Source organism: Ornithodoros turicata, chromosome 1 (genome assembly GCF_037126465.1).
Source record: "Ornithodoros turicata isolate Travis chromosome 1, ASM3712646v1, whole genome shotgun sequence".
Taxonomy (NCBI): Eukaryota; Metazoa; Arthropoda; class Arachnida; order Ixodida; family Argasidae; genus Ornithodoros; species Ornithodoros turicata.
In genome coordinates this window covers 178,616,904-178,631,986 of record NC_088201.1, presented here as the reverse complement: position 1 = coordinate 178,631,986, position 15,083 = coordinate 178,616,904, and the positions used below count along the sequence as shown (strand labels likewise).

The window sequence follows — 15,083 nt, the reverse complement described above, 5'->3', positions numbered from 1 at the left end:
GCGCCATGTGGAGGACAGCATTGTGGGGTGGTAACGCTAATGCTCCCTGTTCTACAGGACCTGTACACACAGTGACATTGCAAGTTTCAGAAAGAAGCAACTAAGATGTACATGGTTCGCCAAGATAAACTTTGGGGTTATAACGAAGATAAAACAAATAAGAACAGTGTCGGATAGCTAAAGTAAATGTTAGAGGAAGTATTATGCCCAAAAATTATATGTCCATAATGCTGCTTGATCCGTTTCTCTGCGGATAAATCGTGAAAATTAGAAAGCCACCGCAGCCTAATCGGCTATACCTGTGTTTCAGCTCCTTTTCGTCACATGGCGAAACGGTCGAACGCAGCGTTGCAGACGACATCGAATCCAAGTGAACAAGTGGAACTGAGTGCAGAGTCGTACTGTGCAACGCAGCGTTCGACCATTTCGCTATCTTGAAGCTGAAACACAGGTAATGCCATTTAGGCAGCAGCGGTTTTTTAGTTTTTATGATTTATCCGCAGAGAAACAGACCAAGCAGCATTATGGACATACAATTTTGGGGCATGATATGTCCTCGTCTACTTTAGCTTTCCGACACAGTTATTGTTTTATCTTTGTTACAAACCCCAAAGTTTATCTTAGCGAACCCTGTACATGCACTGTTTTTACTGTGATACTGTGAACTCTTACATGGCAGACTTTGGACAGAGCAAGGATGCGCTAGGGTGCATGTAGGTTGAGTGTCACCTGCAGGTGATGGCATTAGAGTCATTAAACACTATCGTATAGCGTTATCACACAAGCAGACACCTGTACGGATACACAATAAATTGAACATACCATGAATGAAGCTCTCATTCGTGGCTGCTTCAGCACCATGGTCAGGAGCAGCAGGGAGAGAGGCCAAGTTCTCTGCACAGTCAGTTATCAACAGATTTGGTCGTGATGAATATCTAGTTTGTTAGCGCTCGAGCACGTCGCGGAAGGCGGTAACTTACCGTCACTTGCATTCACAACGTCGCTTGGCAGCCAGATTGTTGGCACGGCGTTCCATTTCAAAAGGAGTCTGCCGTCTGCTCTGTTCTTCTCGAACTGGTCCACTTCAAAATGTTTCTAGATCGGTGCAAAATGGAGCAAAAGACTGGTTACGGCAACAACTTTGCACAGTTTTAAGGGCTAGGCTTAGCTACGGGCAGTATGTTGTTGAACAACTCACCATCCCAAATAGAGAAATATCAATTCACGGACGCGTAACATGTTAACGTATGCTTACCTCACACATACGTGAGTTCACAGTCGGTGTGAAGCCATCCTTGTGGACGATTTGAATCCACTGTCGCAACCGGTGCCCTGAGCTGGTGCCCATTGGGAACCGAAATACGCGGATTCCATCCTTTGTGCGGCTTGTACAGCTGTGTACTGCACACACAGGCATCGCGTACGACTTGCACTTCGGTGCAGTCTACGAAATTGACGCTAGCAGAGCAAAAACCGCGCAAGACACTAGAAATACAGCGGGCGTGTTCACAGGCTGCTCGACCAAAACCAAAATGGCGAACGTCTTCTGCTAGTTCTCGGAAGCATCCCCCACGTGATCAGTTTCGTCCACTCACCAGGCGGACTTGGTGGCGGCGGCAAATAAAAGGAATACGATACTCTGACACCTGTATTTAGTGACTCTAGGTGACACAGGAGAGAGAGGGGTGTGCAGTCCCTCTTGTTCTGGGATTATGGCAGTCCAAGAGGACTACCCACCATAGAAAGCATGTGAGCATCCCTCAGTAGCAGGAATGGGCAATAATACTCATAGTTTGTATTATAATACTAATACATAATACTTCCTAGAAATCGGTATTATAATGCATATACAAATACATTTCAAAAATAAGTATTATAATACATAATACTAATACGTCTGTATTTACATCTTTACATTATCTGTACATTACTTTACACGAGTAATACTTGTAATACATTGATACTTAACTTGGGGACAAAGAAAGGAAAAGAGCAGAAGAATTACTTAGATATATGCCCATTACTTATCGCGACAATCATTCTCCAATGACATTTTATTCACGCTTACATTTTTACACATGGCCTGATCTTTCCGAATAAGAAGCGCTGATCAATTCGATCGCAGTGAACAACTTGCTCTCACTGTGGCAGAGCCCTGATTTCATCCATTCTGGACGACAAAATGTGGGCCGTTCAAAAACCTGTGACTGTTCATAGTGCAACCGCGTACAGGGGTGACTGGCTGCACTGGACGCACTCTTTCGTAAGACAAACGCCTTGCACTGGTATGAATCATCCTTACGGATTCTAAAGTGGAAGGAATGCGAGGAAACCTCCAGTAACCTCTGGCCCCAAAGTCACTCGCTTTGGGATAATTTGGGGCAGGGGAACACTGTAATAGGAGCCTTGTTCGTGTCCAATGTTTGTGGGACACGAAAAATTACTGATGAACTGCACCGGTGACACTTTGCAGGTCGAACTTACGACCTCTGGGAAAGTATTACACCTTCAAAAGTATTATAATACATGTAATACCTCGTTTTGTGTATTATAATACAGATACAAATACATTTCAAAAATGAGTATTATAATACATAACACGAATACTCAGAAGTATTACAGTAATAGTATTATAATACAAAGTATTACTATTAATGCCCATCCCTGCTCAGTAGTCTTCATTAGGATGCTTCCTGTACCACGGTATAACCGCCAGGATTATTGGCGAAGTTACCCCATGTTCTTCTACACATTCGAGAACCTTGTTCGCATGTGAGTCGAAATGAAGGGTGAGATGTCTGAGTTTAATTCGATTTCGTGCACAAACCACCGTGAAATGAGAAATTGTTTTGCGTATTAAGTCGGTGTAGAGGTAATGTCTCTGTTTCTTACTCATGTAGTTCGACAAAGTCAGTGGGGACAGTCCGGGGACAGTCAGTCCGGGTCATGGAAAGTCGAATTTCTCGAGTGCTGTATCGTCCCGCGTTTTTCTCTCTCTTGAAATACATGATCCGTACAGCATCCAATCACGGAGCTGACAATCCGTGAAACAGCCGCAACAAGACCCCCTGCGGATATACGGCTACGGATATCCCTCCACAAATATCCGAGGCGAGTCCCACGGAGGTCAGTTTTCGGATATCAACATTAGGATCTATTTCGGACGTCCGTAGGAGGTGGTGTTCTGTCCGGGATACGCCTTTTTATCCCAATTATCATGTGTCCAAATTGACACAAAAAGGCGTACACGCCCTCTCTTCTCCAAATCAGAACTGATAACCCTATCATTCGTGGCAATCGTTGGCGCAGACCATGATATGCGGTGAAGTTCAGTTCTTAGAGTGCAGTCAGTAGTCGGCTCTTTTTATGAGCGTTACATTCTCTCATTGCTTACACAAAACCGAGCTACGACTTGTCACGTATTCATGACGGTTTAGGAAGGAAGAAATATGGGAGTCAGATCAGAACAGACATCCGAACAATAGTTTAGATAAGTCTTTGCGCCTGAGATTATTGACTTTGGAACGCTTGACTGTGAATGAGAACTAACCTCATGAGAACATGTCTCGAGTATAGAATACAACTGCATAAAATGCAAAAACCAATTGCAACGACTCCCGGTGGATCCTGCGTATACAGGGTGTCCCAGAAAACGTGTCATTGAATTATAATAAAAAAACTACACCACCTAGAGTCATGCGGTCAACGGCATTTGTTCTTACTGGGTTTTTGCCACCTCCTCATGTGAATGTCGTGTAACGTAAGTTTAATTATGTAAATTTTTGCGAACTGAACTCGGAAAGTTGCCTAGTAAATGTCACTTTTTTACCCCACCAATGTGAAGAGCGTGTCTAATTTACTCAAATTAATGATAATTGACAGGGATATTCGGGAGCTATCCCATCGGAAAAAATAGCCGAACATCATGCTCTACGGAGGTCGCACAGAATAGCGCACGATGAATTTTTCAGCGCAATCTTTGTCAGTCCGACGAAAGGAGGCTGGAAACCCAGCCCACCCCGGCATCGCAAAAAGAGATAACGCAGGCATGGCTTATCACGTCCGACTTTCGCTGGGATAATGCTTTCCCTCTCCCTCAAAAAGACATCGCGCGTTATGGTCCGGTGCTCCGAAAAACATGATATTCGGCCATTTTTTCCGATGGGATAGCTCGCGAATATCACTGTCAATTATCATGAATTGGAGTGAATTCGGCACGCTCTTCATATTGGTGGGGTAAAAAAGTGACCTTCCCTTGGCAAATTTCTGAGTTTAGTTCGCAAATATTTGCATAATTAAACTTGGGGTACATGACATTAACTTTACAAGGTGGCAAAAACCTAATAAGAACAAATGCCGTTGACCGCATGATTCTAGGTGGCGTAGTTTTTTTATTATAATTCAATGACACGTTTTCTGGGACACCCTGTAGATATGGTCATTTTGGGACATTTGAAAGAATGCACTCGCGACATCTCATACTCCTCCTATGATTACCGAGCACTCAGCGTCTACACTCTTAGAAATGAACTTCACCACATACCACTCTCCTAGCCAACCATCATCCCGAATGACAAAGTTCTCGCCCCTGGTTTGTTGAAAACGGAAGGAGGAGCCTATTTTGTGCCATTATGCACGCAACAAAATAGGCTCCTCCTCCCGTTTTGTGTAGGAATTTCTTCCGCCTATATTTGTAGAATATGTAACTGAAAATTGAAGATCGAGGGGTCACTAAAATGCAAAAATGGCTTGTTGTCAAATGAGAGTCCGTGATACAGATAAAATGGTTAAAAATCAAGCGAGCTGGTGGCTAAGATCCATGACGAAAACCCGAGACTGGGAAAAAGACAAAAAACAGACGACACATGTGTCGTCTGTTTTTCGTCTTTTTCCCACTCTCGGGTTTTCGTCATGGAGAGTCCGTGTTTCAATTATAGTATAGTGCAATCAAAATTAGTTCACACAGCGCTACCGATTAGAAGAAAAACGCAATGAAAACACAGCCGTCTTTCGCGGCAACAAACTGGCTCCCCTGGATGCAAAGATCGGCGGCATCCAATGAGACAGTAGAGAAGCACGCGAATGCCTATCGTGTGCGTGTGGATCTGGAACGGCGCCGGCCCTGGTGTTTCGAACATGCGCGGCATGATGCGAAATGCTGCATTTTTAAATACCGATTTACTGAATTGTAGACAACAACAGTTATGACAATTTTTTCAGTTGACAACAATTACGTTAACATCCTTCGGAGAGCGACACCAGTCCGCTTCGGAACTCGCAAAATGTTTTTCCCCGGACACGTGACACGCGCGTCCAAGCCCAGCATGGCCTAGAAGCACACAATGTATGCCGATGCACGAGCTGAAGCCACGTTCACTGCTTAGTGTCGAAGCAAGAAAGGTAGTAGCTCATAAGCACTAAATGCTCATAACCTCCAAACGCTCAAAACCTCCAAACGCTCATATGCACCGAAAAAAAGTTGGTGGTTTTGAGCGTTTGGTGGAAATGAGCAGGAGGGGAGAAGCTGCTCATAAGCACCAAACGTCCAGAACATCCGAGTGCTCATATGCACCGAAAGGCGGGAAACCACAAAGGCCGGGTCTTCCTCTCCCGCATTTGAAATAAGGTCATAGGGTGAGAAAGGTGGAATGAATGGCGACTACCAAGGCCGCTTAATGTGTCAGTTTGAAGTTTATGTAACAGCTTGGTCCTGCTTGTATATGTAGTCAGAACGAATTTTTATGGAAGTTTATTTTTATCTATCGTGAGTCAATTGGTGTTTGAACGCCGTTTGGTCTAATGGCGTTTGATCGAAGGCATTTGATCGAACGCCGCTTGGTCGAAAACCGTTTGATCGAAAGCCGGTTGATCGATGCCGTTTGTTCGAAAGACGTTTGTTCGAAGGGAGTTCAAAACTGCATGCACTGTGTCATCCGCACCTCTTTTTCTGTAACTTTTGACTCGATCATACGGAGCTGGCAATCAGGGTACTCTGCTTTTTTTTTCATTATTATTATTTATTTCTTTTCTTTTTTTTGCAGGGAGACCGCTGGTTACTTGCAGACGTTTGTAATTTACGAACCAGTCGGACACATGTTGAAGAAAGTTGCCCCAGGTTGGGAGCAGCCGATAGTCTGTGTTTCTTCTGAGCACCCTTCTCATTGCTGGTGACATATTTAAAGGGAACGGTCTGAAACGGGATAGCCATATGTGCGCGAAAGCCACTCCAAGTCTGTGGATGCTAAGAAGGAAATTTCGCCATGGCACAACGAAAGATATTAAATTAACAGCTTATAAAACCTTAGTTCAACCTCGTTTAGTGTATGCATCTGCAATCTGGGTCGCTATCCGAAAAAATAGAGAAAGTACAAAGATCTGCTGCCCTGCTTATCTTGTCTAGGTTTCGAAGGACTTCTTCGGTTACATGTCTGTTGCAAGAACTAAATTTAGAATCACCTGCACATAGGCGAAAAGTAAATAAACTAAAACTGTTCTTTAAAGAACAGAGAGAATTATCCTATACAATGGTCAGTTGATTGTCAGAAACAATAATACATTGTTAAAATTTATCCACATTCAACAGGAATAAATAATCGAAAAATGTCATTAATTTATTTTTTATTTATTTGCCAAGAATGTTTAATACTTGAAATCAATTATTATTTGACAAAGTGGGTTAGGATGAGGAATGTGTTTACGAGCAAACGGGTTACACGCAGTTAAACGTTGCTTAGGATAACGGCATTTAGAACTCCGGCGTTCAACACTCCAAGTGAACCAATAAAGAATCGATCAAACGACCGCTGCCGTTTCGATCTCCGATTAAATGTCTTTCGACCAAATCATATGTCGGCACAGTTCCTATAGAAGTCGACCAGGATGCACATTCCCCAAGGCCGTCAGTCGTGACGTTGCCCACCTCTGTGAGGCCAACAACGGCGAGACCTTTCGTCGTCACCACAGTGAATTAAATTCGCCTACCTGAGGTAGAGTGTGGTTGACAAAACGTGTAAGAGAAAATGTGGCCGATGAACGGATATTAAAATGGAACGCCGTCGACTCCATAGCGCCTTAAGCTACATAAACGAGTAACCACAAGAGAAAACGAGTAGTAAACATAAACTGAAGAAATAACATTAAACTGAATATATGTTAGAGGTTCAACGATAACACCCAGTGAGCTTGAACTAGCGGTGCAGGAAGGAGGATTGACGCTGCACAGCGTCGCAGTCAGGCACTGGCGTCATCGAATGGTTCTGTAGCATTCGCTACAGTTCCACAGTATAAAGTCTGCGTCGTGAAGCATACATTAGAAGTAGTTTTGGCATGTGCTACAACGTGTCTGTTTTTGCATGTTCTTGCCTGTTTAGGTATTTTTTTGGGTCTAAATATCTGTCTATTTTCATGGTTTTGGCACGTAAATTTCCGAGTTCTACTTATAAGAGGAAATAATGTTGTTCTTGAATGCCTAAAACGGTGGGCAAACGCAGAAATGAGTTGAAAACCAATCATCCAAAGAACCAAACCAGTCATCTTCCAGACAGAAGGTAGAATAACTATAGGAGCGAGAATGTGTAGAGCATGTTGGATGGAGTTTCGGAAAAAAATAGTCCCGGAAAAGTTCGTCCCGGAAAAATTGGTCCCTGGTTGCGTGGCGGAAGAAATGGTCCCGCGCGGTTCCGTGCGCCCAAAAATACAGGAGCGTCGTTGTGGACATCTGATAAACCGAATCATAGCCAATAAAGTGCTATCATTCGCACTCCTCATTTGTTCGAAATTGGAAGACATGCTTTTTTAAATTAGCATTAATCTTAATGAACAATAAATGCTGGACGCCATTTAATGAGGAACATAAAAGCGGTTCCATTTGCTGCACCGCTTGTATTGTACAAATTGCGTCTGTTCTTTCTGTTCCTCTCTTTATTTTGCGGAGTATAGACAACGCGACAAGATCATGAAGCAGTTCTGCAATGTCTGCTACCTTCTCCTAAAAGTGAAAAAAAAATAATAATAATAAAAAGGAAGAGTCGTCTTTCTGCAGAACGAAAATTCAAATCTCAGTTCTTTCTTATTCTCACTGATCAGGCCATATCTTCTGTTTTGTCAACCAACTCGTGGAGTGGTAAAAGTTGTTTGGATTTCTGTAAAACGCTAACAACTTGGGGCAGCGTCAATGGGAACTTGAACTGGAGAATCGCAGCAAAAATTTTGAAGTAAAAATGGTAGAGATCGATGCCAGCGAACTTATAATGGAATATCCTTTTGTGTCATTGAGAAAAAGAGAGGACGCCAAACAAAGATACGCCAAACAATTTTTAACGTACACGATGCATTTGCGTCAGCACTCTATTTTCTGACCACACCAGCTACTGTCGCTGATGCTGAAAGAAGTCTCAGCACAATGAAAGTGACCGATCAAGAATATCCTGTGCTCAATTAACCATAAGAGATGTCAGGCTTTCTGAGTTCGTAGTCAACCGAAAACATGGTAATCATATCTCTGGACTATGATGCATTGATTAACCAACTTGCGAAGAACAAGGTTCGAAAGAAGGATGAAAGATGAAAGTCACTGAAAAGGTTAGCCAGCTGTAGGGATCGAACCCACATCTTCTTGATTACCTTCCTGGTTTCTCTCTTGTTCGAAAGAAGGGTTTTGCGCAAATGTTCACTGCAGGCCTATGTATGCGTAATATAAACCCTATATAAATATCGTATTCCAGCTTCTGCACTGTAAGTGAACCCGGACATATGTTCGGAGGGGACCACGCTCTTTGTTGCTACAGCCCTGGGAGCCGAGTGCCTTTCGAGCTAGAATCAAGTCTTTTGTCCTAGGCTGCCTCCATGTCTATGAAAATAAAGCTCAAATTGAAATCCATAAACGAGAAGGCGCTATTCGTTCTGGCTACATACAAGCAGGACCAAGCTGTTACATAAACTTCAAACTGACACATTAAGCGGTCTTGGTAATCGCCATTCATTCCACCTTTCTCACCCTATGACCTTGTTCCAAATGCGGGAGAGGAAGACCCGGCCTTTGTGGTCGCCCGCCTTTCGGTGCATATGAGCATTCGGATGTTCTTCCCTTTTGTCCCTTTGTGGACTGCATCTGGTGACTTCTTGGTGTTATGCTAGCTTAGCTTGTCTGACTTTCTGGACACAGCGCGGAATCCAAATGTTATATTTCGTTGGCCCTCGCTTATTTATATTCACCTGCTGATTTTTCTTTGGCGCTGAGTTCTCACACTAGAACATTTTGCGGACGCATTTTGTATTTATGAGGGAATGTTTGTATTTAACTGACTATTCTGTTTTAGTGTATTTACTTTGCGTCTGTGTGCAAGTGAATCTAAATTTATTTGTCGCTACAAACATTAGCCGAATAAGTCCTTCGAAACCTAGACAAGATAAGCCGTGCAGCAGACCTTTGCATTTTGTCTTCTTTCTTTGTTTTTTCTCGGATAGCCTGGATGTGCAGAGATCCAAGACTGCAGATGCATACTCTAAATAAGGTGGAACTAATGTTTTGATTGATTGATTTCTAAAAGAAAAAATAAAGATGTTAGTCCCGAGCCACTCGGGACTAATGCTTTATATGCTGTTAATTTAATATGCTTTGTTGTGCCATGACGAAATTTCCTTCTTAGTATCCACAGACTTCGAGTGGCTTTCGCACACATATGGATATCCCATTTCAGAACTTTCCCTTTAAATTTGCCGCCAGCAATGAGAAGGGTGCCCAGAAGAAGCACAGGCTGTCGGCTGCGGGAACCGGAAAAAATGTTCCAGGAAAAAATGTCATCGGAAGAAATGTCCCCGGAAAAAATGTTCCCGGAAGAAATGTCCCCTGGAAAAAATGTCCCCCGGAAAAAATGTTCCCTCGAGAAACATCCACTTTTGGTACGCGTGGAATTTTTGCGAAATCGCTGGTTGCGATATTGCAGGTCTTGGAGTCCTCGGGCTAAAAATAAATTCTAAAATTCCTAACCACTTACTAAGTGTTTTTACTTGGAAAGCTCGACCTACTTTCACTTACGATTTCTAGTAGCGAATACACTGCAATCAACTGTCACGTTCGTTGATACAACGTGCACACTTGGCTGGGATATTCTTATTTTGTTTCTTTCTTCTTGTACTAAGAAGTATATCCTGCGTGACGTCGTACTGACTGATGTGCAATCAGAACGCCGGGATTTTGAGACTAGATTTTAGGCCTGATGACACAGCTATCCTTTCAGGTTTGAGGGAATTAACGTCTCCCTAGTATTTTTCTTCATCAACGTCAACATAAGCATAAGAGCGGGACGTACTTTTTTCTGTACCAGCTCGCGTGGAGTAGCGGTTTGAATGATCGCCTTTCGCATCGAGACTGGGAGGTGACACGGGTTCGAATCCTGTCACCAGGTGTGCTCTCTGAGGTTTTCCCTGGGTTTTCCGTCGGACTTTTCTGACGAATATCGACACACTTAGCCCTGAAGTCGGCCCAGGACGCATACTTGCCCCCTGTCACCCTCCCTTCTGCTGTCCTCTGTCTACGCCTGTACACCGCGTACAGCAACAGTTGCTTCGCGGCGCTAACACGGAAAAACATTTTCTCTGCTAATTAGCACAAATGTGAAGTGTCACACAAAGTAGTACGCCGTCCAGTTTCAACAAATCAGGCGAGAAGATGTCATTCGGAATGCGCAGGAGCATGTCAAGTTCTGTTTTAGAAGAGCGCAGATCGACGTGCAGGGTGATGTGTAAAAAGGAAAATAAAATGCGGGGGGACAACAAAATTGACAGGCAAAAATGTATTTCGATATGTCTAGCGGTGTCACATCTCCGGAGCCCCATGACTGTACAGGCCGCTTTGTTGCAAGACACAACGAAGTAAATTCACCAAAACTGACCCACAGTGACTCCCTAGGCAAAGACATGCTACGTGTGAGTAGTCATTTTAAAAGGGAATTTAATACGAATAAATTAAGCGACTCGTTGCATAACCGTAATTGGATACATATACAACATATATTGCAATACAAACATGTACGGTATATGTATGTATAGCGCTTACTCTTTTTTCCCTACATGTGCCGGGGGGGGTGGGGTATATGTTTATTCACACAAAAAGGAGATGCCGGCCTTACATGTGCAGCTTCGGGACTATTCAAATATATTCGCTTTTGTAGAAGCATCAATTCGACTTGGAACTCGAACATTGAATTCCATATTTGATTCGGAAATGGAATAGGATACATGATTATACTCGCTTTGGTGCTCAAAAATCCAAACGTTCACACCGTCCTAGTAAAAAATCAACGTCCGAAGTCAACCAGTCCACGCGTAAAAAAAGTGAATTTTCCTCAGGGGACATTTTTTCCGGGGACATTTTTTCCAGGGAACATTTTTTCCGGGAACAATTTTTTCGGGGGCAACATCGTCAGCAGAGATTGAATAGCAACAGCAGGTGGGTCTCCCCGCCCGCCGGCGCCACGAGAGCAATGACGAACCCAACCGAGAGGTGGCGAATGTTCGCTAGGCGCGAGGTCTCAAACCCAGGAGCATCCGTTGCGCGGCGCTGGCATACTTGCAGGTCATGCGCTCCCGCGATACGCTTATGTGTGTCCGACCCTGTACATCAGTGCCACTAGTGTTCCGTGAATTTTGGGAGCAAGCCTTTTTTTTTTTTTCAGAACCTGCCATTTTTTTGGTCAATACACCCAATAAGCACCCTTCTTTTGGGTGTAATATGTGGCACCCCTGTTACACCCATCATTGGGGTGTACCATTTACACTCATAAGGGTGTGAGTTATCGAACACTCAGTTTACACTCATAGGGGAGTAAAAAAATTACTGCTGCAGGTGACATTTTTTCCAGGGCACGTTTCTTCAGGGAACATTTTTTTCCAGGGCATATTTCTTCAGGGAACATTTTTTCCGGGGACATTTCTTGCGGGGATATTTTTTGGGGAACATTTTTTCCTGGACCCGCCCGAGCCTGTGACACTTACCAGCACTGATGAGATATTGATCTAAGACATTAATCTAACGACATGTTTGTGTGTGTGACTACTTCACTCTGTAGGCTGAAAACTAAAGAGGTCGAAAACTCGGAAGACCGAACTATCGAAAGCCAGAAGGCCACCAAGAAATGAAAAATATATATTCGAAAAGTTACATCTGCTACATAAGGTAGTTCCACAACGCTGTGCTCAGGACAGGTATTGGGAATTAATGTGCTAAATGCTTTTTATGTATTTATAATAACTTTATATGACCTTGTCCAGCGCATGCCACTTTTTGGCACAATCCCTTGTGTACTGGGGTTGATCTCACGATCTTACAGCTGTGGATAGAGAAAGAGCTTCTTTTGAAAAATTTAGTTTAAAAAGTGAATTTCTACGTGGATTCTTTTTCAACGTTTTATTCTTAAATTATTTATTTCGCAGACATCCTCTTGGAATTCCTTATTTTTCATCGTTTATATCATCGTCATCATGCATTTCTCTCTCTCTCTCTCTCTTTATTTTTCGGCCTTTCCATAATCCAGTCTTCGACTGTTTGATATTACCGCATTAAAAAAAAAAGAGCGAAAACTGTCTTTCAATTTCAACACATCGGGAGAGCGAATGATACACCACTCGGTCTCACTGGGCCTCACTAGAGCCTCACCTCCCCCAACCCTACCGTTCTTTTTACGTGCATGCGATGCGAGACGAATATTGTGTAAGTCCATTAGCAGGCTCTGTAGCAGGTAACATCTCATTACGGCCCGAGTCTCATTACGGCCGAAGTCTCATTACGGCCGAAAGTCTCATTACGGCCGAAAGTCTCATTACGGCCGAAAATCCTTTAATCCCCAAGTGTCTCGTTACGGCCAAAGTCTCAATACGGCCGAAGGTAGTCTCATTACGGCCGAAGATGTCTCATAACGGCCAAAAAGAAAAAAGAAGCATCCACCATAGTAGCTCTGTATATGCTGTGTTTTATGCTTCCCAAAATGTGTCCGAGGCGGTGTGCCCCCAGGGCTTGTGTCACACACAATGGTTCATGCACACAATATTGCGACAGTGTTTCATGCATCCCTCGTGAAAAATGTTTTTACTGTCATATGTGTCACACGATATTTGTATGTGTTACGCCATTTTCTCTCAGTATTCAAGCAACATCCTACTCGTTGGTTCTGTGAGCAAACTGTGTGTGTGTGTGTGTTCTGAAAAGTACTCCACAAGGGAACCCACTGGGAGCTCCAGGAGTCACATGACCTATGACCATGATCTTCTCCCCCACTAGCTGCCTTCTACAATTTACGTCCACCTGAAATTTACAAAAAAGTACATAAGCCACTGAACAAAATGACATATGCTCTTGTTTGATGATGACTATAAGACATATGCTGTCAAGCAGACTTTTTTGTTTCATATATTCGAAACATATTCAAGAATTATGGACAACAATGACAATTACGTCATAACAATGCAGCTGCATAGCCAGGAAACTATTTCAGGAGGTGTTTTATGAGGCTTGACATGGGGTGGAGGAGTCCCCCTCGTCAGTGCTTTATCCAGACCCCCCCCTAACTTTTTTGCCTGTGCACCCCCTATAGGGGGTGCCCTTGCGATTTCAGCTTCAGATATGTCTGTAATGATATGTTAAGCTGTAATGACGTAACTATTCCAACAATTTTTTCCAACACCCTTCTCGTGCTTGGGATTCTGGATAAACCACTACCCCTTGTTCATTTTCGTGGGGCACTACATTAGAGCTTATGCCATTGCACTGATGTCACAATGTTAAAAGTGTGTGTCACTCTGGGCATTCGGAATTCTTCTAAGCTACAATATGTAAATTCAGAATATCCGAAGGGTAAACATCAGATGTTACCTGCAGGCTTCATGCTGAAACGCGTGTACGCAAAACACTTCCGCCGTGGTGGGCGACGCCGTTAGTGTAATCATACACGCAAGACAATTGCGGGCACATGGAGTAGTGGCAGCAACCTGAAAACGATACATTTTCTTGTTACATATGAGTAATCAAAAATATACATTCCCACATGTTTCGTTTTGTCGTTTGTAGGAAGCGCTAGTAAGGGAACAGCACTTGGTTGGTCACATGCAAGCCACAATGCGAGAGGTGCCGATATTTCGATTACGCGATCAAAAATTAAAAGTCTAGAACCATGCACACTTCCCCTTGCAACTACTTCCCCAGCATCGTGAGACATGACACCCATGACATGACACCATGTATTCACGCATAGTGTAATGATATGCAGGAATGAAAAAGATGCCAACATACCTGTAATCCAGTGTCCCATAAGTTTGATTCGATTTTTTGGCAGCTACCATGAAGAGCAAATGCACGATTCACAAGTTTCGTTTCGCCATTTTCATTGTTGATTTCACAAGCGTCGAGCAATCCCACGTGACCTCCTTTGGATCAGTGAAAGGTGAAATTTACTCGCGCCATGAACATATATGTTCATCTCAGCGCAAATCACGTTTTGCATGCTATAGAAGGAGGGGGGATCAATACTCTTCCTTTCGTGTTTTGATATCTTGTTGTTTTGCTACTCTCACTTCGGAGTTCGGATGGTGTCTAGCAACGTTGGGTACCTCGTTTCTTGTGTGTGTGAGCGAGTGGTTGACTTGCTGTTTACGATGTGTTCATATATCGCTTTGTAGTGCTGTAATGTGCAAATTAGCGGACTTTATAGCGGCTCTCTATTTTCCGTCGTTGTCTTTCGAGCAGCGCCTGTTGTTCCGGTAAAAATCGAGTTGAAGGAATCGCCACAGCCCCAACGTATATCGCGCAGTGTTGACCAAGACCAAGTCAAGCAGGAATTCTGGTGAGTAATGCTTTCGTAGATTGCCTGTCTTAGTAGTGTGCTGTCCACACATAGTTGGATTCTCATAAGAGTAATTTAAATTAATCAAAACAGCTGAAGTGCCTGTAATAGATGTAACTCGGTATCCGTTCGTAGGTTTGCGCCGTTTCTAGTTGGTTGCGCGTTTAGGAACAACAAATTTATTCGAAGACGATAAGATACCGATAATGCATCACCGTACAGCAGCATTTACTCGTATCATTGTGAGCC

General features: G+C 43.4%; 1 long non-coding RNA gene across 1 annotated transcript; it reads right to left on the bottom strand.

The window, feature by feature from the left end:
- Window positions 1-13,100: 13,100 nt before the first annotated feature.
- LOC135373378 (uncharacterized) lies at window positions 13,101-14,399 on the bottom strand. Its single transcript, XR_010416430.1, has 3 exons — window positions 14,285-14,399; window positions 13,868-13,983; window positions 13,101-13,300 (listed from the first exon to the last, which is right to left on the bottom strand). It is a non-coding gene; the product is annotated as an uncharacterized LOC135373378 (long non-coding RNA).
- Window positions 14,400-15,083: the final 684 nt, after the last annotated feature.